General features: G+C 36.2%; 1 long non-coding RNA gene across 1 annotated transcript in view; it reads right to left on the reverse strand.

Annotated features, from left to right (window-relative positions):
* Positions 1-1,238: 1,238 nt before the first annotated feature.
* The window catches only part of LOC142603643 (uncharacterized), a 67,324-nt gene continuing 53,153 nt past the window's right edge, over positions 1,239-15,409 (reverse strand). Inside the window, exons 3-4 of the long non-coding RNA XR_012837542.1 lie at positions 7,079-7,265; positions 1,239-1,414 (exon numbers count right to left, since the gene is read on the reverse strand). This is a non-coding gene — a long non-coding RNA (uncharacterized LOC142603643). The remainder of the gene's footprint in view (positions 1,415-7,078; positions 7,266-15,409) is intronic.

Genomic DNA, 15,409 nt, shown 5'->3' on the forward strand with positions numbered 1-15,409 from the left:
CCAGCCAGCTGCAGCACCTACTCTTGTGTTCACTTTTTATATTTCACTAGTGATGTGCAGCTTTGTCTAACAGCTCATGGGCATGTTATCTAATTGTAGTCTTCCTATTAATGCGTTCGTCTTCAAGACACTGAGTATAAAATGGAGAATGGTACTGAATTATGTGCTTCAGTAGTACCAGTATGAGTACCACATGTAGAGGAGGGGGTTTGTCCCACATCACATTCGAACTGTCTTAGAAATTTTGCATCTAAAGGATGAAAAAAACTCAATTATTCTAGAGACAAAAAGACAAAGCATACTTATTTTTCTCTGGGTTATACTGTGAATAAGATACTAATTCACTATTTTTTTTTTTTTCAGCATGTTAAAAACAACCAATCCTCAAAAGTTGTGTTTAGTCAATGAAAGTAGCACAACCAGGGCATGACAGTGGAAGTTTCTGAGAATAGGACAGACATTGAGAGATCACCACTCAGCTGTGAGATCTCCTTCAGTGACACAGTGAACAACTGTACGTGGTGTCAAAGGAAAAACCTGGATAGGAACTTTCTTCATAATCTCAGAGAAGAAAAATGCTCAGAGTGATTTAAATAGGAAACAATGTAGCCTGAATCTTTTCTTATCTTATTCATATTTATATTTTTGTTTCTAATATTTGTATGCTTTTGCATCAGATATTAGAAGGATTTTTTTTAGCGTGAAAGCTACAGGTAAAATGAGACTAAGGTGAAACTACGAGCCCATTCAACATCTATTTTTGGTAATATAAGGTAGAAAATATTTTCTTGTTCAATTGTAATCTGAAATTTGCACTGAATCCAGTGTGCCTAGACAAAGCATTAGAAAAATCTCATCTGACATTTTTGTAGTATTTTCAAAATTGTTTCATAATTATTTTTAAGTACTTGCTTTAAAAATACTTACACCTTCACTGAAAGAAAATGAGTGGGGGGAAAGATATTTCTTCCTTTTTATATCACAGACTAATACCTTCTTCCTACTACTTTTAAACACTTAATTGGTGAAGAGCACATCATGAGAGATTAAAACATAGGATAAAAATGCAAACTGACATCTTGGAAAAGAAAACAGATGGTGAAATGCCAACATTACTGGTAGTAACAAGAAATTCAGAAGTGTAAGAGGAAGCAATAGTACAGGGCACACCAACAGCACCAAATGAAACTTTTCTTCTGTACAGCATTAAAGACTATTACTTGCCTGGATCAAGGACTTGTGCCACCAGTGGTCTTGATAAGAAACATATAGATGTATTTTACATTGGTGTGAGGATGCGATTCTGGTATTATTAGATCAGTCGACAGCATTCCCCCCAGGGCATATTGTGAGCATAATGGTATTAATTCTACTTCATTTGCTACAACTTAGTTGTTTCCTTAGTATCACAGTCCTTGTAATGAGAAGACAGAGGTCAGAAAGCTTTCCAGTGTACTGAAGTTCCACTGTAAGCCATTTGGATGCATATTCCTAAATCACTCTGTTGTAAGGGGGAAATTATTAAGAAACAACACATAATTTTACTGGTTGCAAAGACTCAGTTGTGCATCTTGGTGCTGTAACCTCTCATCACATACTGTGCCAGGTACCACACTATTTTGTGAATATTTGTGCAATCAAAGGATTGCACATGAGTGGAAGGGTGAGTAGGAAGAATCCACTCACGTATATGGAGTACTCCGAAGGGTTGGTTTGGCGACAAAATCAAGTTTCATTCTAACAATCACATAAGTCAAACCCAGATATTTCACCCATCTATAGTTGTTAGACAAAGGGATTCTGAGCTGTCTTCAAACTTTACCTTTCTCAGCTACAGCTTTTTCTTAACCTAAAGGATTTTTGCACTCAAAAAATCTATAATGCCTGCTGTGTACAGAGTTTGCAAAGATTTCTAATGAGAGCAAACTCTTAAAACCCCTCTTCTTTTTTTAGATAAACATATTTGATCTTTCCAGTCATTATCATTTTAACTTGCAAAGTGACATTATGCCAAAAAGAAGGAATTCATAAATTAGTTCCAATTTAGAAAGTTTTCTTGTCATTGTATAAATGACAGATCTTTAAAAAGATGACTTAAAATGAAATGCAATAAAAAAAAATTTCACTTTTGTGGCAGGTTTTTCTTTTATCTTTTTTTTTTTTTTTTTTAAGACTGAAAGAATAAAACAATGTGCTATCAAAAAAGAAATGAGCAGCACAAAAATTACAAATGTGCATGGACAGGAAACTCATTTATATTCCCAGATTGTTTTAGGAAAGCTAAATTTAGTTGGGATAGTAACTAAAGAAAATGTAAGTAAAAAACACTTTGCAAAGTTAAATTCACTTGTCAACAGAAATTAATAAAGCAGGATTCACATCCAGCTTTTTATTTCAAAATCTGCTGGTCGCTAGAGCTATTGATACTTTGGATGCAAATCTGCCCTCCTGAACTCAAGTCAAAATTTGCTAATCATGTTACTGAGCCAATGCGTCACCCATACATTTTGTTTCTACTCTTTTTAAGGACTGTAAAATTTAGATGCAGAGTTGGGTTTGGCATTCAAATACCTTTAATGTTTGGAAGCACTTGATTTGGATTCCTTGAGCAGAGTGTGTTCCTGTAATGAAAAAGATGATATGTGGAGAAGTATGAAAAAAGATCACGAGCACAAATGATGCCAAGGTGACAGAGTGGAAGCTACTGGAAGACTTCCATCAATGAAGGGGTGAAAAACAACTTAGGATTACGTGTGAAGACTTTTCACACTAGGAAAGCATTCTTAGTTTTGAAATATTCAAACAAGATACCGTTCCAGGCAGTGACTACAAACAACTGCTTGGGATTCTGGGACCAAAGCGATCCTTCAGCAGATTCATTACTTTAGCTTGATCTCAGCTCAAAGCATTGCTTATCAGGAGCCCCACATGGCTGTTCTGGGACCATGGATGGCAAACTCATTAAAAAACTTACCAACGCACTGAAACTGAGCAATTTAACCACACAGCCATTAACCTATAGGAAACAACTTCCTGACATCATCTGGTGTCCTGCTAACTAGCCAGAGTTATGTACAAGCCTTAAACTCCAAGATCTACCTGGCATGATAACATGTACTTTCATGATTAGTAAGTACACGCTTGGTTCTGTAATACTGAGATTTCACTACCTTGCTTTTTTATTTCTAGGTGTCTTTTCTGAAAGTTTAATAACTGCCAAACCTGCAATTAAAATTAAGCTAATCAGTGCTCTGCTCAACACCTCAGGTTTTGACTATTCATTTCTCAATGAGTTTTCATTACTATTTTTTTATGAGTTCTCACACAAGAAATTTTAGCTTCCAGTTTTAGGCAAAAGAATTTTAGGAGGGAGCTATTTTTTCTTACTCAACATCTCACAGTACTGTCTTATGATTCCTGCATCACCACACACTGTGAATGGCAAACAAATTTATTTTTGAAGCACTTTCATCTTTTGCAGCTCTGTAGAAGCTTCAGTTGAAAAGCAAGTCTTTAGGCAGCTTAATGATAGCAATGTGCAGGTTTAAAAAAATACATCTGTCACAAGCCAGTAGATATCAAAATACAGTAAAATACTTTGAGGTTCTTCGTATTGCAGATTGGTAGATAACTTATAGAAAACTGGTTTCTGTAAGAAGTCAGCGCTACCATCAGCTAAGAGAACGTGCAGATGTGCAGATCTACTGCCATAGTGCTAGTCATTTTAACATAATCCGTTATTTCTGTCTGTAAAATTAGTGACTGCAGGACACAATTTCCAAGCTTTCTTTTTGATTGCCTCTTTCATAGTGTGACAAAATTTGTCTGTCAATACCTGTTTTTATAAGAGAAAGCTGAACATACAAACTTTCTGGATGTAATCTAAAACTATATTTCAGACCAGTCATTAATTCTTGAGGTGCATTTCTTCTAAACAGACAGTTCTTGGTTACAAGCAGGTTCCCTGGTTGGTTTGACCAAATGCAGAGGATCATATAGTGGAGTTACGGCCACTGATTGGCTCTGTTTATATGGGTATACGTATGTATGTGTGAATGCATATTTGCGCACATATATATGTACAGAATTATGATTCTGAAGAGAATAATTGCAACTGAAGACTTTTAAAGCTGAAAGTACCTTCTACAATATTAGAATTAATTAACAGCTTAATTAATTAAACAGCTGCTGTGATGAAAAACCTGCTAAAATACTGTCAGAAAGTGAAGAAAAAAAGAAGGAAGTGGGACACAAAGAAAGTAACGTCTAAAGGTTAAAAATATTTGCCAAACTCATTTGTGGTCATGTCTGAGGAGAATATCTATATGGGAGGACATCAGGTACTATGATCACAAGAAATAATTATTTGATGCACAGACGGATTCTGAAAACTCTGCTTTCCTGATCTCAAACTTAAAGAAAATATAGGGTTTGCATCATGCTTTGAGAAACCTTGAAAATAGTATTTTAGAGGTGAGTTTCAGATCAGAGTGGGGTGTCTATGAGGATATACACAGCTGCATTAAAAAAAAAGAAATGGGGAGACAGCCTAATCAAGTACCAGCCAGTCTCCAAAACGTCTGAGGATAGATAGGAAACCAGTATCAGCTTTCAAAAGAATCTTAATAAAACCTTCAAAATCTGTCTTATTAATATTGTATATGAGATGGGACACCTCTAAGCAAAAGTTAAGAGGACAAATATCTCATGTTAAGGCAATAAGATACAACCACATAGTATCTGTTGAGATATTGTTCTAGAATAAGCTTAACAAATAACCTAGAACTAACCTGGTTTCACAAAAGAGCAGTTTAGATTCTGAATACAAATGGGTCATGAAAAGAAAAACATTCTATTACTCCTTTACACCTTTTATATTAACTAGAAAAACAAGGTAAATTGAAAAAGTTAGGAAGAATTCCTGCCTTTACATAAGAAAATTCCCTTGACTATGGTGAAGCACACATTTCACCTTCGGTATTGGATGTACAAGGGAAGACCATCAGAACTGGACATGAATACAGTGACACTACTGGATCAGCTTCCAATAATAATCAATTGAATTTTTTGAACATTAACTGCTGCAAAAGTATGAAGAGTTCATAGTCTTCCATAGGTTATAATTTCATTCTTCCAAAATAATACATTCAGAAAACATCTGCCTCTTTGAGCAACCGACCATATTTCAGTGGGAAATGTTGGATCTGAGTCTATCCATTACAATTTCAAGATAGTGAAACTGCAACTGATAGAAACTTCAACATGATTAGAATGATCAGTTATCCCCACATATAAACTTTTCTGGTTTTCATTTTTTCCTTGTGTAGTAGACCTCCTTTTATTACTTTAATGGCTACATTTAAGGCAGAAAGTGAAATGATTTTTAGGATAATGTTTTAGTGCCTGTTTCACAATGGTTTTTATTGAGCCGTAAAGCACTTGCATGCACAGAGAAAAGAAGGTGCATTTTAGAAATAAAACTATTAAGTAACATTATCTTGCCATGGATCTTTCCCACTGGGATAGAGGAACCATTTGAAATGCATAACTGAATTCAATTAAAATATGATAAATTTTGATCTCCATCTTACCCACATCTTCAGAATTGCATGCTGATCAAGAAACTAATAAAGGCATGACTGCTTATGTTTAGAAGCTTTCGTCTGATCATACATTGTACAATGCATTTGTATTTTCCCCTAGTACTTATAATAGGGAATAACTTGAATATAACAGCCTCCACCTAGAAAGGTGGATGGACTTCAGATTACAGAACGAAATGAGCACTTGTATCTGACACGAAATCACATAACTGTGTATCCAAAGTAAAACTCACAGAAACAACTTCATCATAGTGTTTCTTGGGGCCAAACCATAAGTACTGTATATATCTTCTTTCCTGTAAGCAGGTATTGACAGAGACCTTGGAGATATGCCTATTAATGATCCTGAAAAGACTGTTTACTGATTCACTCTAAAGAGGAGAGAAACTGTCTTCTTTAGTTAATTGAGAGTTAAGTTCGTATATATTTCTGAAATACAGGTTGCATATCCATTTTGTAGGTCACTAGATCCTATGAGTGATCTGCACACGGAGATTAACAATGCCCTTTGAAGTATATTGGCTGTCCTATCACACTTATGAACACTGCCTAATATAGAAAAGTAATATTGCAACCCAAGTACACAGTAGGGAAACACCGTTTGTGCTTTACAGATGGCCAGCTGACACATGAAGAAATGAAGTGATTTTTCCAATGTCAAACAAGAAACCTGTGTCGGAATGGAGAAAATCTGGGCCTTCTGAGTCTTGGCTGATTTCCTGAACAATCAAACTATTCTTCTGTTCTGGCAAGAATAAACCTCTGGTTGCAAATTGGATTGCTGAAAGCATCAGTTCATCATGGGATGAAAAACCAAAAAGAGAAGAACTACCTGACACAGTATAATATAACCTGTACAGCAGCTTTCTTCTCCAAAATTATATCCCAAAATCTCACATAAAGTTAAATAACACAGTAATTAGGGAAAGAAAAAAAAAAAAAGAGCAAAAGAAAAATTAAGTATCTTAGACAAAGATGTTTCAAGTGAGGCATGAAAATAAATGTAGATAATAATTATCACTTATGCAATGCTTTTAGTCTTCAAAATGCTGTATAAATATTACTTTAAAAATCTTCACAACACCTCATAAGGTGGGTAAATATTAAGCATAATGTAATAAGTTATACGGTCATATGATTTAAACTAATTTTCATTCCAGAAAACCAAGGAAAAAAAAAACCCAAAACATTGGAAGGCTAAAAGAGTTTGTTTAAAGCACCTGAGCTGGCCACATTCTACAGAAGAAAACGTACAGTGCCATCTACGAGGACTGTAATTCTCACAGGCGCATAAGAGCTAGCTTTAACTAATCTAGTACGGACTCAGCACAAGCACAGCAACTAGGGTTCAACAAGACTGCAAAGTCTATCCCAGGCTCCAGGTAAATACTGTAGGATAGTTAGCTTGGATTGCATCAGTACTACATCATTACTAGCAGGATACATGTTAGCTAATTAAAAGCTGACCTGAGTACCTTGTACAAAGGGCTGTCATACAGCTAGAACGTAGCACGGGCAGATCCAAAGCTGGGACTGGAACTGCAGAGCTGGCTCTGAAGGTTTCATCCCACAGCTCAGAGGCGACCATGCAGGCACACACGGCGAGGCTATTTCACACATGATGGAGCTGCAGTGGAGATGGAGCTCTTACACCTGCAGAGCCTGCCAAAATAATGCAAAAGGAAAGGTGGTAAGTCTAATCAAAGACAATGTTTTGAGTTGAATAAAACACTTAACTGCATGGAAAATTCCATTAGGTTGATTAGATACTTGCCTTAGGGCCCTCTTAAAACAACTGTTAAAAAAAAAAAAAAAGATAGCTATTGCAATGCAGCTTAAAAATATTGGAAAAGCAGGAAATGGAGCTTATTAGAGCTCAAATTAGATCCAAGATTTATGTGAAGAACATTTGGCCTCTTTAAAAGGCCTGCTTAATCCCTAGATGGTTTTTATTGTTTCTATTATTATTATTTATTTATACAGTGCCATAGGTATACATGGCACTTTACAGACAAATAAAAAAAACCATGGGTCCTCCCCCAGAGAGTTTACAATACCTGATCCAGCAAAGAGTTAAGTACATGAGTAACTTCATTTGCAGGACTAACCTCTCTTGGAACCAATGAGAGTTAAAAAACCCCAACAAACCCACAACAACTTACTGACATGATTATCTCTTCCAGATCAGACCCTCTGGTATCAGACATTCAGTCTTAAGTCACAGGTGTAGAACCCAGTTCACAGGAATAACTACTTGAGTTTCGATAACTTCTGTTGAGCAAATCTTACCGTAGTATTTTGTTCCAGGTTATGTGTTATAAAGATAAGCCGAAGCAACAAAGGGGTGAAGCTAAACTGTTTTTGTACAGCTAAGGTAGCTTCGGTGAAAGTCTTTTGCTAGTATTTGTAATACTTTCTCAAGTGGAGCAGCAACATTAGCCAGTGATTGAGAAACAGCTACATGACGCGGTTTAGTGCAAGATAGAGAAGCCACATTTTGTCTGTGTTCCTTCTTACAGTGTTAACGAGCTGTTTCTTCAGGGTCGACTGGCCAGATCTCTCTGCACTCTAAAACTACTGAATCTGAACATTATTACAGCATGTGTATTATACTTCAGGTATAAACTGGAAGTAACATTGTGCAGAAGTGTTCTTTCTTCTTTTACTTTGCAAAAGAAGCACTTCTGGTTCCCATTAAAAAACCCCAAATACTGTTGGTTTTTGTTTGGAAGATGAGAGGACTCTATTCTCCTCCTTACTGTCCTGATGCCCCTATTTCTGTGAATGGAAAATTGGAGCTACCTCAAGCTACTTCTCTTTTGGAAGGTAGTAATGACTACTCCAAATGTGCAACCCTATTTGCCTGCATATAAACTTTTAATAATGTTCATTAAACTTTATTAGAATTGTACGTGAAGCCAGATCAGGGTTACAAATTAAAACCTCAATCCTGCAAACACTTAAGGAGCTTTATTCATGTGAGCAAAAAAAAGATTTCTCTTTCTATACTCGTGCACTTAAACTAAATCTGTAACCTAAATAAAATGTTGGTTTTTTTTTTTTTTAATCCTCTGGTATTAAAGTTAAAAACATATAGTCAAGGAAGAAATTATATGTTACTAGAGCACAAAAAAAGCAAACAATTCCCCAACTTTTTTGAAATTGCATCTTTTTTTAAAATTATCATTATGTGGAAAAAATTTCTGGTGCAACAGACTTGGAAAAGTCAACAAACAAATGAACTATAACTGCATGCATGTAATGATATACAAAAGTCCTGGTCAGAAGAGACATTGTAGAAATTTTGCAATAAACTTTACAGGCAAAAGGATCAAAACTACACAGGCTGATACAAAAGCCCAGTGAAGCCAGTAAGAATTTCCCCCTTGATAAGCTTTGAATCAGATGCAGAGTGACCAACAGAATTGCAGAACTGCAAGAAAAAACAGCCATAAAAGGAGAAAGAGTTTTTAAAGAAAACAGACATGAGCGTCATAAAGCCAAGGTCAAACTCCATCACCAAGATGGAGTACATGTGAAAGAGTTGTACCTCTTTTAGGGCTAAGTACAGTATTTATGAATATTTATTTATCTTGAAACAAAAGGTAAATTAATCAATTTATTTTAAAAAGCATGTTTTTATTACATTGAGTAATTTCCTTTGAAAAAGAAAAATGTTTCCTAAACCCATTAGCAGTTAAACTAGATTTTTTTTTTTTGTTTATATCTGAGATGAGATTGCGTATCATTATTCATGCATAATCTGATTCCAAATGATTCCTTGTTTACAATTTGTTTTGTGCATTTTCTTATGTAAGCAAGAATTAATATACTCAGGCATGGAAGAAATATGCTATATTATCTTTTATTGCATTTCTTTAGAACATGCCATACATCTTCTTTAACTCCCCAATGACATTCAAAATAGCCTGAGGAAAACACAAATAAATACACATATAAACAAAGACAAATACACTAATAGGAAAATGATATAAGATGCAGACTTGCATATAGGTACATTAAGCACGTGTAATATAAGCAACGGAAATCATAATCTGACTCCAAATTTTTGAATAAACATAAAAAATTACTTAATGTTTGTCTAGGTTGGATGATAAGCAAAATTAAAGTACTGACACACAGTCACAGCTTGCTGTCCGACAGCAGCTGATGACAAAACCTCAGATCTTCCATTTCGGTTTCTCTGTGTGGGAAGACCCCATCACAATTAGTACACTCTTGTCTAAATACTAGCACCCTCCAGCGTGCACACCCAGTAACACACACCCCGGCCCTGGCTGGGCAGGGAGCTGCCTCCCGCAAGGGCTGGAGCCCTCCGAACAGGAATGGGGATTAGATGTGAAGTGGCAGAGGTTTTGGTACAAACCCAGGATTACACGGCTTCGAATTGTGGTGTTCATGGAATGCTGGAAGTGTATGAAGATCTGGCAATTGTGATAGCCAGAATGATTCAGATGAGAAATTACTGTGAAAATTCAGAGACTTACCTTCAGATCCACCCTTTCTAATCCCACCAGGTTTCCTATCCTCACTCTAATTTCTCCCACCTGCTATTCCTCTTACACATTCTCAACTAGCTGAAGGTCCCAGACCACCCTGACTCAACACAACCTACTTGATTCTTTCCCTTTTGACTTTGTCATATATTTTTATCATAGTGAGTCACAGAACCTGAAGCCTTTCTTCACATGTAGACAGGCATCTGCCCTGAATTCCTCATTTTTAATTGTGAAGAAAAAAGGACTAAAGTGTTTGGGTTTTTTGGTTTTTTTGGTTTGGTTTTTTTGGTTGGTTTTTTTTTTTTTTTTTTTTTTTAGACACAAAAGAATGTATGCATTACAGTAGGTGAATTTGGACTATGGTAAGACTCAAAAGATTACGTCCCACATAACCAATTTAGGTTCATTTCTGTGCTTTTTAGTGCAATACAGTTTTGAAACTTGTTATTTTTGGATTTTGAGTATATGGAATGACAGGAAAAAATCTTAATATTCAGAATGCTAAAAGACTCTTTCTCCTTAAGTAGTTAACAATCCAAATGCTTCTGTTTCTTTTTTGCTTTTGCCATCCATAGTCATACTAATTTTTCTCTCTCAATAGTTAGATTGATTTTTCCTTATTTTTACTATTTTTTAAATATTTGCAGTTATCATTGATTTCTGCCTACATATAATAGTATATTTTTGTGGCATTCTAAGAAATTAAATTTCATATGGTCTATCTTTCCAAACCACAATTCTGCAAAAGTAGTTCTCAAATTCACATACAGAAAGATGAAATAGATAAAATATCTCTGAAGGAATTATCTGTGCTAGTAACTACGTTGTAAAGTTTGACCTTATGAAACAAATAATGCGATGACCGTGGAAACTAGACCGTTGGAGGTCTATGATATTTCAGGGCCTGCCACAGTGTCCCTCTGAATGCTCCTCAGAGATATAAAAGCTGTCTAACCCATCTTGCAAGTAAAATTAAAGTTTATTCCTACTAACCTACTCACAGCATCAGATTCTAAGGGGCAGCTGTGACTTAACAAAATCCAGCCCACATTCATCTTTGTGGAAGAGATCTAAGTAACTCTTTTCCATTTCAGAATTTCTCTTTCCATCTAAGGTTTAACAAGAAATCAAATATTTTATTGTAAATTTGTTTACAATTAAGAGAATATACTTCTCATCTAAATGTCTGATTTATATCACTACAGATTTTGCCAGTAGTGTTTTCCAATGTGCTAAACCCAGCCATATCCTCAAGTAAGTACTGCAGATCTTCAAAGGTATCTATGTGCCCAAATTGTAATGATTTACTACAAAGTAGCCACCTAATGTCTGTCAGGATGTAGCTTGAAATCTCATATGATTTTTATTAATAGATTAGTTTTGATACACTGAGTCTCAAGTAATGGAGCTGCTTGTGAAATCTGTATCTTTGGTATGCCCTGTATTTTATTAAGAGCGACGATGCAAAACGTTGACCACACTTTATAGCCAAATCTGGGCCTAGAGGTGAAACAGATACACACACGCATCTCTGAAGGCAAATCAGCTATATATAAATCAATAACACCCACCATGCAAAAATATAATAAAACCCCCCCACTCCCAGGGAGCTTACTAATAGGTTTTGCAACCTGTCTTTTATATTTAGATTATCAATAAAGTAAGAACCATCAGTCTCTATTATCAGACACATGAGCTTCAAGGTTATATTTTTTCATTACACAATTTTCATGACTACTATCTCCAAAGTACCCTCCCTTGCTAATTCATGTCCTGACATGGCATTTCAGAAGAGGGAGGCGGATTCCCTGGCTCTTTTAGACTACAATGAAAATCATTTGAATGATCATATTTTAACATATTTTCTAATAGAAAACTCAGCTTACCTTTAACTCTAGAATTGTGATCTGTTTCCTGAATATTAAAGCCTCAATCTTTTTTTCTCATGGGTAAGGTCGGTATAATTTCATTCCCTTTTTAGGGACATGGAATAATTCAGGTTGGAAGGGGCCTTGGGAGGTTTCTAGTTCTACCTCCTGCTCAAAGCAGGTCAGCTATGGTCTGTGAAGACCAGTCAGGGCTTTATCCTGTTTGATCTTGAAACTCTCTAAGGATGAAGACTGCACAACCTCCCCGGGTAACCTGTGCCCCTGCTTGGCTGACCCTGGGGGGAAAAGGTTTCTCCTCATCTCCAGTCTGAACCTCTCTTGTTCCTACTTGTGCCTGCTTCCTCTTGCCCTCCCACCATGCATCGCTGTGAAAAACCTGTCTGTGTCCTCACTAACCCATTCACAGGCACCGGGGGCTGCTGTGAGGTCCCCCCAAAGCCTTCTCTTCTCCAGGCTGGACAAGCCCCAACCCCTGAGCCGCTCCTTGCAGGGCAAGTTCTCCAGCCCTGACCATTGGGGCAGCCCCCCCACTGAACTCACTCCACTTTGTCACTATCTTGTTTTCCTTGATATTTACTAATAAACAACAGCAGCTATCACAAAGTGATGGGCAAAATAGAATCGCAGAAGGCAGTATTGTCTTCTGATTTAAGAAAAGTTTTTTACAGGGCCATGATATCACCAGTAGATTCTATTCTGATGTCTATCACTGGCACACTGTATTACCAAGTTTACTTATTCTTACCTTTGATATTTGTAGTATCTCTCCCTCTTCTAGTCATTTAATGACTTATTTTTTCACAAGCCACTTGAGAAAAAAGTTGACATAGTAACATTTTTGTACTTCAAAGTAATGGAAATAATGGAAAGATGGTACTTATTAAAATACGATCACTGATTGAACTGTATAGGATGGACATAATTCCCATTCTTGTCCTCCCAGGAACAAAGCTGTATATTCACTTTTGTTTTCAGTTCCAAATCGCAGGAATGTTCAACTGGAAAATGTACCTATTTTCAATTATGGCACTCTTCTGTGCTCCAGACTGCTCTTTTCCAGTGATTTAACTTAACTGCAGCAGAGAGAGGCTGGATGAGAGCGGTGAGAGATGACATCACATCTGTCTGAATTAACAAGGTGATAAATGAGTACAGTAAGTCCAGCTGAATGGATCAACAAATAAGTAGAACTATGTTTTCCCATAGTTGCCTAACATAAATCACAAGAACTCAAATCTTTGGAAAACTCCCTTTAAAGCAAGACTAATTAATTTCACATTCTTGGTTTTTGTACATGTTAATACCTTTTATAGGTCCTTAACCTGAACAGTCTTTTGACTTTTTAAGTTTTAATGTGTCATATGTCTTTAATAAATAACTGCTAGGGTTGTTTTTTCCACCTTATTTTTCTCCTATTCACAACATACATACTTCTACATATTTACTTTACTTACAAATGCCTTGCATACTGTGTCTATAAATTATTAACGACTGTCTACACGAAATATGTTCTACTTTTCTTTTTTTTTTTTTTAATTTCACTGATTCATTGACCACGTATCAATAATTTTAACCAACTCTCTTGTTTTCAACCAATGGATAAATGCTCACAAGTAAACAACAATAACCTTTCCTTTAACACATACAATGAAGACAGGTTTTTTTGTTGGTATACGTCATGTTTAGAGCTGAGAAACAAGAGTCTGCAAAAATAACTCCCATCCTTGACTTTGCCACCAACTTCCTTTCTGATCTTGACCATATCAAACAAAACCCAAGCTAAAACTTTGTCTTCAAGTTTTCTAATATTTGATTCTGATATGCTGTATGAGGGACTGAAGTTGCCCTTCAGGGACTCTCAGTACAGTGACATTACAGCAGCAGCTTGGCTTGCCTCCTGCCACCCCAGAGGAAGTGGAAAAGAAATTTATCCACGCAATGGAAAAGAGCCACTGAGGATGGTTGAGAAGCATGTTTTCAAGGGGCTGGGTTAAGGACTTAGCTGGATGAGAGCCAGGATTAAAAGAATTGCAATGACTCCAGATTGTAGGTCTCAGCTGATTGTCCAGAGGTTTGGCTTAGTCCAAAACCACTCTGATTTTTGGCAAAGCCTAGGTTCTGTCTCTCTATTTAAATCTCATTAGCAATTCCAGAGACATGGTTCTTAGAGAAACATCACCAAAGAAGCATGCACAAGGAAGAAAATCTGAGGAAAGGTAAAGAGCTTTTGACAGATGAGCTTCATGATCAAGCATATACAAGTAAAAACGGGCAGGTTTAAGACTTATGTGACCCAGACTGACAAAATTTGGTAAGTAAACCTCACTGGTATCTGTGAGAGAGGAAGCTGTAAGAAACCCCATATTTGAAAAGATTTATGTTACTGAGTTGAACATTCTGAAATTAGACTGAAAATCTTGGCAAACTCTTCATTTCCAGTGCTAATAAAGAACTAAAGAACTGGACCTGCCTCCTAAAATTATTCCCTCTGCTCTTTTCCTACTTTATTTATTTTCCCTGCAGAGGCTTGGGCTTTACCTCCACTCTCTAGATAAATCTTTCTGAGAACAGATGGAGTAATATGTATTGCAACATCAGAAGGTACAAATCCGTAGATGTTTTCTGTGAAGAGAACCAGCTAACCAACAAAGCTTGGTGTTAAAACCTGAAACATCTGGTTGGACATGCTGGCTCTTTGCAAGCCCTGCTGAAGCTGGAAGATCAGAGGGGACAGATTTATGTTTAATATTTATTGATTGATATTTAATAATTTTTCTATTGCATAAAAATAGGTGCAAGACTGATGAGTCCTTCCATCCATACCTTTCACTTCACTTGTTGCTAAGAACAGAAAACTGCACCAGATCCTTGGCTGACATAAATGGGAATAGCATTCACGTCTCCAGGGGAGATGTACAAACTGAAATTATGGAGTAATTTGTTCACAATATTCTGACGGTTCATAAAGAATTCTTAAAAAACTAAATGAACTGCAAGTGGTTTTATGTGTTTTTTGTTGTTATCATTTTTTATATTTTAATTTCAACAAATCCCATTCACTCCCACTTCTTCCAGGCTCTTTTCCTGCTCCTTAGGACTCCAATGGATTGTAACCATAAAGGAAAATCTCCAGTATTTATTCAATGATTGTGGTGCGGTAATACCACTTGGTATGCTTTTTAATGGTGATAACAAAAAATGATGAAACTGAAGGATATTTTCAGGATTAGTCAATCTAGTTCTCAAATTGTATTTTCTATACCTAACTTTCACAGTTTCACATCCAAGAATGTAGAGAATAGGATCCTTACAACACTTTAACGCCTGTTCATATATAATTACTGACACAGTATTTTCTCAATAGACCTCTAGGAAAATAAGAACAGATTTTTCATTA

This window comes from Balearica regulorum, chromosome 13 (assembly GCF_011004875.1).
Source record: "Balearica regulorum gibbericeps isolate bBalReg1 chromosome 13, bBalReg1.pri, whole genome shotgun sequence".
NCBI lineage: Eukaryota > Metazoa > Chordata > Aves > Gruiformes > Gruidae > Balearica > Balearica regulorum.